Raw genomic sequence first — 18,242 nt, forward strand, 5'->3', positions numbered from 1 at the left:
ATTTGCTAGAGATCAAACCCAGTATCACAATGGATAAAAGAGAGTTCCATCCAAATGTACAGTTACAATTACTCGTAATCTTCTCCCGAACCTTAGATTAAGGGGCCAAGTAATCTCGCAAAGATGACTACCCTCCCAAAAATCAAAGATGGATTAGGTTTGTCTATTTAGGTACCAGCGTAGCCCACCCCAATCACCTTATGTTCGTCCCTAAAAAGTTTGGCCACTAAGGTTACCTCAAATCAAAGACACTACTATAGGGGACATGGTCGTATACAGTACATTGTGTGGGTAGAATACCTGAGTCCTTGACTCAACTCCAATATCCTCAAGAGGGTTGCTAGTACACAAAAGACATGATGGAAATGCAATCGAAGGTGGGCTACCTTCTCTCACACTCCAATGTTGTCTCTCATTTAAATCATTTCTAAGGGGAGCGGTCTTGGATGATATGAGTGTGGTAGGATTTTACTCTCGTTAATGAAACTAGTATCAGTTTAGAGATCTTGAACAGTTTACTCACCACTTCCTAGCTCCATTACCTGGCCTAGACTATTATATGTGTATGCTCAAAATGAGTTTTTGATTACTTTTATTAAACGTTGATTTTATGTGAACTTGTATTAAAGTCTTCAAAGGGGTATGTATGGAGTCATTTGTGACTCTGACAAAAACCATGCAAGAAAATTATTTTAGATTTTCTTTGAATGAAAAATAACTCTTACAAGTAGAAGTTATCTATACATCATTTCAATAACACGCATCCAAATACAGTAAACACACACATACAAAGTGCAAACATATAATGATCTCTAATAACTAACCTAATATATATTAAATCAAGCTAGCTAAAATAGAAAGTTTAAACAAATTTTTCATTTTCTTTTTCTTGAAAAACAAATGCACTTGAGCTAATTTTCTAAAAAAGAAAAATATCATAGAAGCAGGAAACCAAACACAGTGCACAGTTGTAGATCCCTATAACATACTACAAGAAACCTCCCAACCCAGGAATCCATATAATAGGGTGGATGTAAAGATAATGGCTAACTAACACTTCTCAAAAGATGAAGTGGAGCATTAATAGCCAGACTAACACTCTATCCAAGATCCTGAGGTGCATTATAACTCACTAGACTACATAGTTATGTTGTGTTAACAAGGAAGAGGCTGTAAAAAGGGTTAGTCAGGGTCTGGTCGAAGGCTATGAACAACAGAGGAGGCTGTGAAGCATCCTGAGTGGTCAAAATGGGAACCAAGAAGAATAGGAAGTCCTAGAAATAAAGAGAGATCCAGGAACTGAAAGATCAAAACCAGGAACTAAGTACTAGTCCCCAATGGAGTTGCCATTTCTGCTATAAGGATTAATGCCTAGGTATTTGTTATTGGGAAATCTAGTGTCCACTCGGATCTGCTAGTCCCACTAAGACTGGTAGCTATCTTAGAAACAAACAAACTAAAACCACTTTCGTTTTCCTTTATGAAAAGTAGATAAGAGTGGAATGAAGGACACCAACCTCAGTCTTGTGCTTGGTCCCTTGCTTGATTCCTCTCCTTTCTGATAGATCCTTACCGCTTCTCCTTCGTCTACCCAGCTTCAAAGAATGCCTGTGGAATCAAAGCAGCATAATACTATCGAAGAATAGAGCTCTACAATCATAAACAATATAGGACCATATATATATTGACCACACAAATGCATATATCATCAAACATACAAGAATGTGGAGGAAAACTTGAATAGATTTCTTAATAATCAAGAATAGAAAATAGGATTACAACCAATTTTTTTGACCCAGCATCATCCTCTAGCATGAAATCCCTTCTTTCACCTCATGAAAAGCTTAGATCACCCAACACGATGGTCTTCCAACAAGAAACCAACAACAATTCCTTATAAGATACAAAATTCCAGCCTTTGGATCTCTGGGATGAGGGATCCATATATAGATGATTGCAGGGGGGTGATTCAGCTTCTGGGATTTTGATTAGTGTCCTCTCTCTGATAGTTCTTGATTCCACTTGGAGATTGATGATCTCTTACTCATCCCTGGGCAAATTCAAAGAGGCAAGTGTCACATGAGAAGTTTCTAGAAGATTCCATGATCATCCACCTCGCATACTACCTTTGCCATTTGTCCACTTTCTCCCATTGCACCCCATAGAAGGGCTTTTCAGTATGTATCGCACCTCCCGTGTGCATTAGGTGGGATGCATCGCACTTTGACCGTGGAGCAAGTGAGATGGTCCAGTTTTGACCAGTTCTGAGCAGTTTTTCATGGAGAACTTCTGGGAGATGATGTAATCAACTGACCTTGTTCTTTTAGGGTATGGAAAAAAAATTTTAGGGACTTAAGAGCCCTTGGTTTATGGACATGTCTGATTCAGGTTGCAGTGCCCAAAAATGTCTATAACAATATTCCTAGGACCCAAGGTAGATTGTTTAAGATTAGTTGCAACTATCACAAAGAAACAAACATATATTCATATTAATCCATGATTGAAAAAGAGAAAGGATAAGGATTACCTCTGTCTTTAGTGTAGTCCTAGTGGGGAACTTAGTAATAGAAAAGTGGAATACCTCTTCGCCAACTCCTAGATCAAAACCTACACATAGATTAGACAAATCATAATATCTAGAACATATAAACCTTGATAATCAAAAAATCAATATATGAGAATATAATCTATCATGCATATAAGCTACTTATTAATCATGGAATCAAATCAAAATGTAAAGGAATACAATATTGACACCATCAAGTAAACAACACAGAAACAAATCTATATTATTAGATAGAATAATAATGATTACAACCATCTTGGTCGGGTCAAGCCTCCTCTAGTCCTTCATCTCCAATCTCTCTCTCTCTCACAAATTATTGGCAACATAACAAAACTAAATCTCTTACAAAATTTCAACAATCATTCGACCTCCATTATAAGGACCGAGTCTCCAGTTTATAGATGGAGAGAGGCTCATCCTTGCCAATTCTTTCATGAGTTCCATTGAGGAAAATTCTCGGATGTTTCCTTGCTTTATTTCTCTTTCCCTTCCCGTGAGACCCTGTTAGGAATAAAAATGTCCTTAGTTAGGCCTAAGGCAGATGTTCCCTATGTTTTGAGGTGATATTTGAGTGAAAAGCGAAGTGTCAGCTAGTCAAATCATGCTTTGACCTTCGAAATCTCATAAATATCTAGTAATGCTACCCTTTAAGCATAAAAAGAGTGTTAACCTAGGGAATAACGCATTTGGATGAGAGTTGGAAAGTGTTATAACTCTCCTTATATGTTTCTGCGGTGCTTTACCCTAGAAAATAGACCTGTAACTTAGGTCTTGTCTTCAACCAATGTATGTTTATCCTCTAAGGTGATGAGGAGGTAATTTTCCTATATAACATGCATACACAAAGGATGAGGCATGCAAGTTTCGATTTCATGATGAATGACAACTATCAATACCTCAACCATTGTGCTAGGAACAAGGAGGCCAATACAAAATCATTTTTTCGAATGCCCACATAATTCTTTATGCCAACATACCATAGACATCAGGGAAAATCAACTATTGTCAAATCAAATCATTAGACATCAGGTCAACTCCAAGTTTGTTATCATAGAGATATCTATAGTCAAAGCATATCTTAACTATTAATTAAAAATTCCAAGATATTGTCAAGTATGATGACACAACACTACTCATCTATATCAATCATCCAGATCATGCCAAACTCTTGTAGCACAAACATAGTGACATATCTATATGTAAGCCTTGTTCACCTGCAAACACAAGTTCAGTCTGCATGTTCATGTTATGGAAAACATTCAATCTTTTCCTTATTCCATATCTTGTTATATGCAACACATCTCTGGAACTAAAATCTTCCAAGCGAACATATTAAACAAGATACTTCATTTTTATGTGATCAACAATTTAACTTGACAACTTCTGAAATCATATTACAATGGAAGAATATATCAGAGGCACATTGATTTAGAGTTCAGATAGCTTCAAAAATCTTTAGATGATGGTCAAATGTAGTCAAACCCCTGGATGCTCCCTTCAGATTAGCATGGGAGCATTTTTATCTTCCTGGACACTACTTGGGCCTTAGCATGTGTGCAACTAGGGACGCGATTTCCCATTTCAACGCCTATATCCAAAGAAAAAACTGTAATTTCTACACAACCTTCAGATCTAAGCCTTTACTGTAGTTCAATAATGTCAAAGAGATCATACTCCAACAATACATAAAGAAAACATTAATGTGAGTAAGAATCTTGAGAAGAGATTCTACCTCTGACTAGAAATCTACTTCATTCATCTTCATTTATGTCATCAACCTGTTTCTACTAGAGTCAAGCAACAATGGATTTGTTACATCATAAACATATATCTATCATGGCTATGACATCAATCTTTCATCAAAGGTTAAACTCAAAGAAGCATATAGGTACAACATCATATTTCAAATATTATGAGCACTTTCTATCAAGTCACTTCATCAAGTTAGGACATTAAGTTTAACCATATGTTATCAATACATGACCATAGGTAGTAAGAGATATAGAATATCAATCTCATAGTTATACCTCTAACGTCATGCTCTACAAGATCAATAGGATCAGGTAAGGTCATTCAATAAAACTTGATCAAATAATGATAGTGTCATTCTCTCTTTCCATATGCTTTCATCATGCTTATCACAAGCATTATCAGCATACCCATGTATACAAGTCAATGAGATATCCTTCTATATCAAATCCATCATGACAAGTATCTAGAGTATCATTTACTAGAGTCAAGGTGCTAGCCATATTTATAGGATCAAGATGTCCAATGGATGGATGTTAGCCAATCATCAAGTGTATCAATGCATCAATAGTAGATAACCTCATAGAATTCAAGAAGATCAAAATGTTCAACACCGAGTGCATCATTTTATCATAGGAAACATAGATCCAAGTCAATTTCATATGTGTGTATGAGCCATCAAAGGAAGAGACATTCTCATCATACCTTAGGGCTTACCTAGAAATCAATGTTATAGTTGAAATACAACATACCATCCATACCTTGTGGTATTCAAATACCTGCACACCTTCTCATAGGAAACTTGTAGTGCTTGTCACCTTTTCATCAAGGCATAGAAATATTGAAGCACTTTGTCATCTTATAGTACCTCTTAAGCTTTTCCAAATCTATATTTTATTCCCTACATATCAAATGATCATAAAGAAGTATCTTGTAACACCCTCCTCCCACATCCACCAAAGTAACCATGCTAACCGAGGTAAGCATGAGACAGTAGGATACTATGATCAGGTTCAACCTCCTAGGTGACCTTAAGGAAGTGGAACCGACGGAACATCAAACACAGTCATCCAACATCATAAACAAAACATTTAGAAGACAAGCCAGCCACTCAGACAACCTATCCCTAGGTCCTAATGTTGTTCTAGGTCTCTTAGGCCATAGCCACTCTCATGCTATGGGTAAGGGAGTGACCATAGACCTAAATTCACTCTCATAGGCTTGCATGCTAGCGACTTTGGACCAAAATTGCTAGCTCTGTGCCAGCGACCCCTGGATTTAAGCCACTTTTTCAGGCCCTGAGCCCAAGCCACTACCTAGAATGGAATGAAAGCCTGAAATCAATAGCAGTATAGGGAAACAATGAAGCAAAGTCAATAAACTCAACAAGACCTTAACCAAACCCCTATTAGCCATGACAGGCATTCCGTCAAACATATCATCGACATGTAACCTAAAAGTGTAAATAAAAGAATTAAGTTTAGGAATCTCATACTTATATGAGAATCACTATACACCATTGTTCCCTAATGTCATTTGTTGTATATTCGTATATTAGGTCATAGACACATTATCTATTCATATACAAGTAAGAACATGTTGAGAGCCAAACATAGCTGCTGTCATAAAATGTGCATATAACCAACATAATAGGAAAAAAAATACAATAAGCATATAAGCCACTAAAATCCATATATACACCAGTAAATTTACCCATGAAAATCAATGGAATGTATTTCTCATTAATCAATGCAATGAACCAACTGGTGATGGGACCACCATGTTCCACCCAACCATAGATTGGCTGAGTCAAGCCTATCTTCAACAAATCACCCCCGTGCCATATTCTAAGCATGAATGTGGGACTCGTAGAACACATCAAAAACACCAATCAATGTGGATGCCACTGGAGTTCTCTGCCTACACCATGAGGAATTTAAGTGCCTCATAGTATCTCAGGCTTTACCACGCATCCAAAATCCAATCCAGGGATCACTAGGCCCTACACCGAGACATATTCTCCAGGATTTATCATGCATTCCATCATGGAATCACTAGGCCCAACAGAGAGAAAATCCACCTCTTGGCTTTACCGTCTATCTCGTCATTAACCGAAAAATGATTCCTAGGTACATAATCTAGCTTTACTGCAACCCACAATCCATTTCAGGGGTTACTAGGCTAGTGGCTTCATGCATCCTCAGCCCAGTTCAGGGTCCACTACACCATGTGTTTATTAATTCAGATATCCACCCCACTCAGATTCAAATGAAATCCAAACATCCCACATAAACTGAATGAGAGAACCATCTCTTCAAAGCTATAAGGAAATGGCAAGGCTAGGCTAAAAATATTGTCATACCTAGAAAAACCCATGCCATGGTAGAAAATAAAGACATGAAATCCCATGCATGCCAAATCTAACAAGGGAAATGCACATGAAAGATGATACTTTCAATAAATCCTGCTATAACTTCTTGATATTGCCTTTCCCTGCTTGATTTTTGCTTCCTCTTGCCTTATTTTCCTTTCTTTCTCCAATGCCAAAGTGCTCCAAGAAAACTCTAAGTGTCCATGAGTATGGGAGAGATAGAGAATAATGAAAGAGTTCCAAATATAAACTGAAAAAAAAGGTTACCAAATGATCCTTAGAATAATTTTTATGAGGCCTCAATTTTCTTCATTTTCCATTATTTTTTCTCCCTCTTCACGTGAAATCTATGACCTTTCACCTCCTTTCTCTCCTAATTTCCATTAATTTCATAAATAAATCTGCCAAAAATGCCATTTTGCCTTTCCAAATCCTTAGTCATTGCCTTTGCCAATTTCCTTAGCATAAACAACCAAATAAACACCCCCTTGGATGTCTTTCCCAACATTCAGCTTGGAATAAGTGTCCCATTCATCCGTGGTTATTGTTTTTAACTTTTATTACATGACATTTTCACCAAGTCTGTTACAAATATACTCATCACAACTCATCAAGGAGGTTAGAAATATCCATATACTCAAATATATATATGCAGGAAGTATAATAAATAAACATAATCATCAAATCCATATGTCTAAACAAAAGTAAGAGGCATCATAAGTTATGAAATACTTATCTTCAATGAGACGTAATCCTCTCCCTCTGAAACCAATCTTAAAGAGACATCAATTTCCATGGTCCATATACCAATGTTTCCTTCAATTATCCAACCAGGTCTCCTATGGATTATCCCATCTAGGACTTCATTAAATCCTTTTCGAGTGCTTGAGCATCTTCATATTGACTAGCTAGGTTCCATATCTCATATTGTTTCCATAAACCATGGTTTTCTCTCCAACCCTAACCTCACAGAATCCATCAAACCCTAATAATCAAGTTACCTAGGGTTTTCTTCAAGCCCTAGAATTATTTTAGGCCTCTACCATCCTCTTCTTTCTTTCATAAAATGTGTCATCATCAAGGTGATCTCCATGGATTTTCCTCTGACCAACTTTGATACCATGTTAATTTTTCATAGGGCTAAATTGTTCTTTGCTTTGATGTGTTTCTTCATTAATACATTAAGTTCACCACATATCATCATTATATTATTCAGATCTACACTATTATTCATCATCATATGTAATTATATAGAAAGAACAACATCATCATCATCAATGTCGCGGAACATAAAGGAACAATAGAAGAAAATCATGCACACATAGAGACACCAGGATTGGTTTGAGACTAGGGAAAAACCCACTCTAGGCAAACCCTTGCAAATCTTCTTCTTCTTATATCATCATCAAATCATTCGAAAAAATAGATTACAATGATCTATAGCTTTATCTATGAAACATAACAACTATCATATCCATGAAACAGATATAATCATGCTTATAATCATAACCCTCATTCTCATGGTTGTAATGTGTTGTCACTGATTGTAGTCAAGTAATAGATATTGTTGTCACTACGTTGAACTCTACTGAACATTGTTTTCACTGAGTGGAATATTTAGAATACATAAATCTCATCTCTAAGTCCCAAATGTAGGGAGGAGGAGTTGTGCATGCATCTATAGCAGTTCTGGACGCTCTCTGCGGAACTGGAAGATTGTGTCCATAACAGATCTAGATACTCCAAGGTGAACTGGATGAGGGCGTTCGGTGTCAAACATACCCATATCTACCTCAGACCATGGAAGCTGTCACTAGGCTATTGTTCAAGTGTCTATGGTAGCTTGGATGCTCTTAGAACCACTATGTGTGAGTGTCTGGGGACTAATACAATCTTATTTACCTCTGAGACCTTACACGTTGTAATAGGCTTTTGAGCTAGCATCTAGGGATCTCTGGATGTTGTGTAGACAACTGTGTACCAGTTTCTAGGGACTAAAATTCCCAGTTCTATTCCAACATCTAAGATCCAAAAAACCCTAGATTAGTGTGAGCTTTGACCCTAAGATTTCATACCCTTGTGCAAAATTTCCTTTGATAGACCTATGAGAACCAAGACAATAAGAGAAGTGAAGATGGCTTGATCAATATGTCCAAATGAGCTTGATGTCTCTCCTATTTATAGGATTTCATGAGGGTCCACTTTGGTTTGAGGCTGACCTGTCCAATTTAACATGTTCTTAGGGCTTACCTAACCCAATATACATGAGTGAATAAATAAATTCAAAAACCAACTTTCACTTATCCAAATAAGGTGATATTTAGGTTGATTTTTGTCCTCCTGAAAAGAGAAATATATTTCAATTATTATCTTCATCATATGAGTTGTCCAAACTACAATTTGAACGTAGTTTAAAAACTTAACAATGATGACCATGGGTTCTTGCCTGGGTGTTGGCTCAGTGGGTGCAATGCAATGGCAAACAAACTCACAACAGAATGAAATGATTGTGATTTCCAAATTAGTATATGGAACTCAGGTACGACACTAAGTGGTGAATTGGTTCTTGGATCAAGATCTAGATGGGAGCTTAGGCACCTTCTCCCCAATCTTGATTGTATTTTCAATGTCAACTACCCTTTATGCACTATGAAGGTACCCCTACTACACTATTTACATTTTTCCAGTTTGTATATCAATAGTTTTATGGGAAAACTCTAGGAGCACTTAGAAGAGGATTTTGTCGAGCTTTGGGGTTTGCATATTGGGGTGTTAATTGTCCACACATTGTTCATTGCTCTTGATTTTAGTGTATGTTTGTGCAAGCTTGGTTTTAATATTTTCCTTTGTTTTGGCATAAGATTGGTGGCCACCCTCCTATGTAGCTTGAACAAGTGGTCGTTCACTCCCCTGCCAACCCCTTTTTTTTACGAGTCATTGCTCTTTTAGGGCTGACACTCTGTTGGTAGGATCTCTGACCATTTGGGTGGAGGAATTTAGCATTTAGGTTACTGTGGGATTTAGTGATGCGTTTATTCATGGAAATTCTTTGTTTCAAGGAAGTATATATCCACCTATTATAGAACCTCTCCCTATGTGTTATTTACCATTTTCATGAAAGGTAAGTTTCATTGTCCTAATGGTTGTTGTTACTACTTCTATAGCTAGTAGATTTGGGGATTGCTTAAAGACCCTGTTTGTAAGTCCTTCAGGTTCGAGGGAAACATTGCATTAGAGAGGGAGGATTCACCATGAGGGTGGCCATCACTTCAATGCAATTTGTCCATCCCATAGCCAGAACTCTTCCTCTAAAGACTATGAAAGTATGGAATGTGATGTTCAGGTGGCCCATGTTGTACCTTGTTGGCCCTCATTTTTGGTCCAGTTTTGCTTAAGGAAACTTACATAACTCTTATATTATCCATCCATTTTCCATCACATCCACCTCATTTTGATGTATTTTAAGCATACTCAGGTATTTAATTTTAATTTTGCAATTTCTAGAAGTTTTTATGAAAATTGAATTTCAAGTGCAATTTTTGGATAGAATTAGAAATTTTCGTAATAGCTATATGGATGTCATATTTGCATGGACACCTGGGCTCGAGCTAGATACATGTATGGAAATACTTGGAACTAGGATTGAACTAACTCTAATTGGTTTGGTCAAAACAAGCTAAATGATGCCCGGTCAAAGCTGGTCAAATAGGACTAGTCATCCAAAAAATCCCTAGGAAATAGGGCAGTATTATGATTTCATGGGATTGTCCATATTTTTAGTGATAGATTGGATGGATTCGACTTGGATAGATGGATATGAGTATATATAGTTGTCATAGAGACTTTATATCAGTTTGTTTCATGATCTTCTATTTAAAGCCAAAACTTTGAAGGCTTATGTATGTAGTTTTTGTATAATTTTATGCTGAGACATTTGAATATTTGAAGTTAATTTGAAGAACTTGTTCTACTTCCATTTTTTCTATCCATTGGTGTGAATGAGTGACTAAATTTTTAGTAGCTGATAACATCCTCAAGTGTGCAAGGCAAAGGTGGAGGCCCCCCACTCCAAGCTAAGTACACTTCATTGTTAAACTAGCTTAATTTTCATGAACTAGTTGCTTCAGATTTGTTTATTTATTTTGTTTCAGATTTGCTTACTCGAATTGATGTGTAATGATTTATGTTGCTGATTAATCTTAGTTTGTTTATCATTTTTATAATAAGGGACAACAAAGTGTTCAAGTTGAATCCTCCTTCTATTGAATTAATGGATCAAAACTAGAGTTCATCTTTATTGTGTTCAAAAAGTTTTACGCAATTTCATTTTTCTAGCAATAGCATAACGATGAGTGAATTATGATGAGGAATATCAAATATCTCTTAAGTTAGGAGTCTCCTTCATTTTTTATTTATGCATCTTAAGATATTGTTAATTAATGATTTTTTGTTTCTATTCATCAAGCGATATTGTAGAAGGACACAAATGGATCTCTTAAGTTAAGAGCCACTTCATCTCTCATATATTGCAGAAGTGAATTAGAAATGCTTTAAATAGATTTATATTTGTATTATGCACTTCCTTAATTCCTCATATTCTATCTTCTAAGCTTGGCTACATCTAATATCCCTACATTGTGGACATGCCTCCAAGTTTTACAAACTTGGATTGATAATGAATACTTGTGTTAATTTGTGTTAATAAATTAGCCCAACATAGCTCCTATTTCACTATGTTCAAAATGTAAAAAGAAAAAGAAAACATATGTCTTAAAGAATACAAAAAATAAAATCCCATGAAAAAAAAATCAAAGTTATTTTGGATGGTGATTTATTTTAAAATGAACTTTATTAATGTTGGATCGAGATGATGCAGGATCAAAATGATTTTATATGGTTCAGTGGGACCCGAAAAAAAATTAAAAGTTAAATGTCCAATGGTTTTGGCACACAATTTCATCAGAGGTATTGGGCCTCTCCCACAAGAGAAAGTTGACATCAGTATTATGGCAAAGGCTATGGGATTGGGTGCCCCTGTAGAGGATTTGGTAGGTAAACCTCTTTCATTTGATTGATGACTAGGATCTTCTACGACATTACACGCTGATGGGCTTGCTTACAACCACAAGTCCCCCCATGAGAAGTAAGTGGATTTCGTTCACATTTTGTGTCAAGAGAGTGAGGTAATTTAATCAAGCGAGTGAGATTAGTTCATTCAAACCTTTGCCATGTCATTCATCCATTTCATCTGACACCTCATTCCACACCACAATGTCATCCTTCCCAGATCACCGGGATGATATCATGTCGTACATCTATCCCTTCCAGATTTAATTCTGTTTTTCCCTCGCTTTTTCCGTTTACCCATAAAACCCTAATTTTTACCCTCAAATCACTTATATGTTGTTTTTTCTGGAGCATGCCCAAGTACACCTACATCCACAAGCTCACCAATCTAGAGTCCAACATCATCCAAAATATTCTAGGTATTTATCCACCGTGTATTCCCACTCAATTATTTCAAAATGTCAAAGAAAGCTTCTATGGTGGGTTTTGCAACCCACATTCCTCTTATACACACAGAAAGATAATTTTTTTACGCTTTCAGCACTCTCAAATTTATGGAGCTCCTTCGAAATGTCCTAGTTGGTCAATAAGATTCTGCTATATACTCTATATTTGTAAAATCAAGATTATTCTCTGCAGTTGTCCCATAGACATATTTCTTCTCAAAATTTATGACTTGGATGACTTCTTCTCTTTATCCCGAGAATTTTTTTCTGATGAATTCACTTGGGGAGAATATTTTCAATTTTTTTCCTTGTTAATTCAGTAGGCCCTTGATTTTTGACACTTTATAGCATTATACTTATTTTTCTGAAGAAACCCTAGTTTTTGGTTTACAAAACTTGTTTGGAGAAAATTATGCCAATTTGTCTTTTGACATCATGCTAGTTGGACACACTTTATCCTTAGAAACAACTTTGGTTCCCATAGATAGTTTTGTTGAATATGTTCAACCATTTTTTCAAGTAATTTCTAGGGTTTTGGGAAGAGAAAATATTTCTACTATTGATCGTGCAGTTATAGGAATGTTTAATTTGGTCATGCAACCTGAACTGAATCTTGATAAAACAACTTTCAGGGAGGGTTTAGTGAATTATCAATTGTCAAATTTGAATCTTACCGGTTGTTTCATATTTCCATCTTTGGTTATCTACTTGTTCCTCTATGTCCATGTAGATAAATTCATGCATTTAGGCCTAAAGCAATCAATGATAAATTGGATAGATACTGTAAAAATTCACCCTAACCATGAGGATTTTTCATATTTCACTACCTCTTTTATGTCATTTGTTTATTCAAATATAAAAAACTTAGTTCCACCATGCTTCTTTCCAAAATACCAATCCCTTTTACAACTTAGTAAGGATGTAAAAGTAGGACACTGATTTCAGTTTGAAGATTATGTTGAAATTAGATTGTATGGAGTAGAGGTTTCCCCTTACAAGATCCCTTCTTTTATACCAATGAGATTGTTTTCACTGGATTTCATTAGAGAAAGAATAAGTGTGGATCAAGTTCAGTTTGTGCCAGAAAAGAAGGGACATTTGTTCAAGTTGCCCAGAACTATTGGATCATTTATTTTTAATAATAGACAAACTATGGATGAAGTTGAGAAAATGCTTTAAGATATGAATCTTCAACAAGGAGATAAATGGTCTTATGACCCTCATAAAATTATTTCAAGAATAAGGGTGGAGAATCTTTATGCTCCCTACACACATGAATCAACACCTGAAAAATAAAAGTTGGCTAATGGTGGTTAATCTCAAGCACAGAAGGGGATGGAGGTTGAGACTGCCCACCCTATAGAAAAAGGATTGAAGAAATTATTGATCTGGATGATGAAGTCCACCAAACTTCTAAGAAATCAAAGATACATGGAAAATAAAAGGGGTCTAAAAATATGGTAGAAAGTTCCTCCACTATAGTTGGTTTACAATTACAATTGGGAGTGGTGAGATGCACACATTCCTCTCCTATTTCAGAAGAGGCTTAACAAAGATCTGCTTTTTTTTTATGGAATCATATGGATAGATTGAAGAAAATAACAAGAAGATTAGGGATAATGTTGTTTCTCATATTGAAGCCCAATCGGTGTTAGAGTATCACACCAGGTTGATATCGGCCATGGATTTGGGAATAAATCAACTTAAATTGTCTTTTTCTCATCCCTCTGCTTTGACAGTTTCCTCGGCAACAGGATTCAAGAATGTAAATCTAACTGTTGATGTAAAAGATATTCCCTTTCCTAAAAAAATAAATCTGCATAGGAAAATTGGGGAACTCATTTATAGTGATTTTAGAAAAACATCATTAGTAGCAAGTAAAATAAAAGCTTTATTGGGAAAGGTAATAAATCCTTTGAATCTAGAAAAAGCAAATTCCATAGCATTGCATACCGAAAATGAGGAACTGAAGAAATTAATTGTCAAGCTTGGGGTAAAGCCTAAAGAGATATTTGTTGATCAAAAGCTTTTACAGGGAGAAGAATCAAAGATTCAAGTGTTGAGGAAGAAATTAAAGTTACCTATAGTTGAACATGTTATGGCCCCAAAGGTTACACAAGTTGAAAAAGAAAAAGAGCATATAATAAAAGAATTACTAGAAAGAAACATGGAAGTAGATAAATTGAAGAAGTTGAATGCCATCTTGCAGAAAAAGATAGATACTCATTTTTGCACAGTTGTAGTGCAACCAGATTCAGAAGATCCTGCACAAACTAACCAGGGGCATGACAAAATTGAAGATATCAGAAGATTTAATGAAGAAAATTCAAAAGAGTCTGGATGATACCAAAGATAATTTAAAATCTAAAGAGAGGCAGTTGAATTTGGAAAAAGAAAGTGTATTACAACATCAAAAGAACTACTAGATTACATGTGATGAGATCAAAGATCTGAAGGAGAAGCTAAAAGAAAATATGTCTCTGATACAAGCTAGGGAGATAATTTGGAATGACATTATTTAGTAGGTCAAAGTAATCTAGGATTATATGTTGATTATGGTAGAAGAGAAAACTATTGTCAAATATTTGAAGCAAGAATTGCTTCTATTAAAGAACATTTTTAGTGAAGTGCCCAGTTACTGAAGAAAATGATTGAGTTTCTTAATTCTAAATCATCTAAAAAGTTAATAACTATGGGTATTGAAGACATAACAACTCTTGTTCTAGAAATAAATAAAATGGTACAGAAGAACCTTTATATAAAATACACAAAGGCAAAGTTAGGAGAGATCAAGGAATCAATTTTCAAGTTTAATAAAAACTTTGACAAGAGGATCAAGGTAGGATTTCCCTCATGTTGGGATCAACAAGGTAATTTTCTCCCTTGGGAGACATATCAAAAATTGTTGGTATAAGAAAAAATTAAGATTGATTCTTCACATGAGAAAGAAACAATATTGAAGGGCTCTACCATTGTCAATTATTTGCAGAGAGGTTTCCAATTGCTCTGGTTAGTCAGAATACTCTTCACAAAGAAACTAACCTACAACCAAATTACCAACTTCAGGATGGATCTTGTTAGGTTTATCAAGTGCCCAAGTTTGGATTTATAAATATGGAAAAAGTGCAAAGAATTGATGTCACCAGGTGAAGAAGCTGAGCCTAGACCTTCTACAAGTGATCCTGCTAAAAAATCACAAGTCATCCAATGAAATTCAGCCACTTGTTTTGTTTAATGAAATATTCAAAGAATATTGTATTTTGTAATGTTAGGTATTTTAATTTTAGAGTTTAAGTCTTCAGGAGGACTAAATAAGGCTTAGAGTAGTTTCTAAAAGTAGTTTTAGAAGTTTGTGGAAGTTAACAGTTTTTATAATTTCCATCTTTGTAATTTTACGACAAAAAGACTTTGGAGAACTATTTTTTGGGTTCCGAAGATTGGCTTAAGAGAGAAAAGACTTATACGTAATGTGTTTATCATTTCCTGGAGACTGAATACTGGTTTCAAGGTTATTCTATGCTGTCTTTTGGATATGATATGTGTTTTTCTCATTGTAAGTCATTTATTGTTCCTTCTTTTGGAAAAGTTCAGTGAAGATACTGGTTATTTTCATAATACATATATACTAAAATCATAGTACCTGTAATTTTGAATGAAATAACCTTAAATTCCACTCTGCTTTTGATGCAGGAAACTAACCATAGGTCTTGCACTTATAAATAAACACATACCATAAAAAATGAACTGAATTCTACACACCAAGTATACACATAAAATATTCAGATTTAATAATAAAATAAATAATTACAAGAGAATTATTGGCCTCATGCTTGGCCTCTCATACACAATACCTACTTGCATGCCTCATGGGCTCACCTAGATTTATACAAATGGATTATAACCCAATTAGGTTCTAGATCCCTAAACTAACTCCCGCAATACCTCTCATAATCCATAAAATCTCTCATCTAATCCCTTATTCCTAGATAAGAGCCAACTATCCCTTAAATCTCTCAAACCTTCCAAAATAATCTTGAATCTTCTCCTATTTACAAGAATTAACATTTTCTCCTAAAACTATAGAAAAATACATTAATTAATTAAATCCTAACTTTGTAAAATTACTCCTCCAATAAACATTTCACCCTAGGTTAGATGCAACTGCGTCAAATTTTCTCTGCATTCATTTTCTAAATCTCTCATATATTCTGCTAGGGTTTAACATAAAAGATTCTGCAATTGCAGCCTTCTGTTCTGAACCTTCTATCATTTCATTCTAACACCCTGCTACAACTTTAAATCATTTTCTAGTTAGTGAGCCAATCTCAAAAGATATTTTTATCCAAAGAATATTTCCTTAACATTAATTGTGGAACTCAACTCTAAAAAATCATAATGGGACAAGAAATCACGTTTACTCTATTTTTGTCTAGATGTCCTAGGCACTGACCTCTTCTTAGATAGAAGTTTTCTCTAGGGTAACAACATCTTTTGGTGCCATTTTTTGGGGAGCGAACAACAAACTTATTTTTCCTTGGGCTTGTATTGAAAACCATTTCTTTGTTTGGTGACAAAAGAAATTACGTTGGCTAAGTTTTCTCACCAAGTAGCATTCCTTTCTCATAGAAGGCCTCACATGAGGTTAGAAACCTCACACCAAAAGGCTCCAATCTTATCTAATCCTGAGAAATTAGCTTCTCAAAGGGTTTGGAAGGAAAAATCCTGAAATACTAGAAGTCCTACTCTATCTGCTCCGATACCAGTTAGCTCTCTCAATATTCTAGAATTATTCATTAAAAAGATTACAAAAAAATGGATTTTTCTGAAGGGAGTCCCATTTATTCTCAATCCTCATTTCCTCAGCCTACTATTGAATAAAGATCATTCAAATATATTTCTTTTTCTTTCCCAGTAATTTCAAAGGTTGAAGAAATTAAAATTGTTGACTTTTCTACTTCATACCAAGTTGTTCCTGCAATTTCTTAGCCAATCCCTATATATATGGTTTCACCATCTCCTTTTGTGTTTCAAGCAAGAAACCCTCCTCTTCCATTCCAAAATCAGAATATGGTGATTCCAGGATTTATTTTAAACTATTATGCTCCTCTCAACCTTCCCCAACCCATGAATTCCATGCCTCAGGATTATTTGAAGTTGATCCCAAGGTTCACAAGAGAAGATGTTGTTACAGTAGGAAAACACATAGCAACTTTTTTGCTTTTGCAGAAAACCTGAATGTGGAGTATCTTGATGTAGTTATGAGGTTATTTGTACAATAATTGGATGGAGAAGCAAGAAAGTGTTTTAAGACCCTCCCAGCTAATTCAATTAACACCTGGGAGGAATTGGAGAATTATTTCATATAAAGATGGTGAGAAAAGAAGGATCGTGGTATTTTTTGACTGAATTCAATGCAATAAAAAGAAAACTCGATGAAGAAGCAGCTGAATTTATCAAATGATTTAACAAACTACATAAAAGTCTCCGTTTAGAGATAAAACCACCTCCTGTTGGTGCAAAAGTATATTTTGCAGGAGCATTTGAATCATATTTTGGTTTTACCTGAAGGGAAATACAATCTCCCACCTTATATCAAATTCAGACTGATGTATTTGGGATTGAATCCAATTTTTCTGGAGTAGGAAAAGTAAAACAAAAATCTGAAACGGTGGAAAAAAAGAAGGGAAAAGAAGAAGCATGATTTTCCAATCAGCCTAAAGTTTCACATGAGAAGATGTCGGATGCGATGAAAATGGTTATCAAGTATTTGTCTAAAAAAATAGTAAAGCTTGAACTTGACAATAAAAATCCTCCTAGAAAAATTCAACAATGAAGGAATAGAAACTTTAATCCTTAATTTAGGAGGCCACCATTGCAAATTATGTAGAGAGAAAGGAAAGACCAAGATCAAGTCCAACCTCCTTTGTATATTGAAGATGAACCAAAAGAAGTAGTGGAAGAGACTCTTAAATTTCAGGAGAATCAATATTCTACTCTGTCATAGGAAGAAGGAGAAGAAATATATGAAGAGGATTTAAATCCT

This window comes from Pinus tabuliformis, chromosome 6, assembly GCF_031772625.1.
Source record: "Pinus tabuliformis cultivar Carrire ecotype Pingquan chromosome 6, CPIR1, whole genome shotgun sequence".
In the NCBI taxonomy this organism is placed as follows: domain Eukaryota; kingdom Viridiplantae; phylum Streptophyta; class Pinopsida; order Pinales; family Pinaceae; genus Pinus; species Pinus tabuliformis.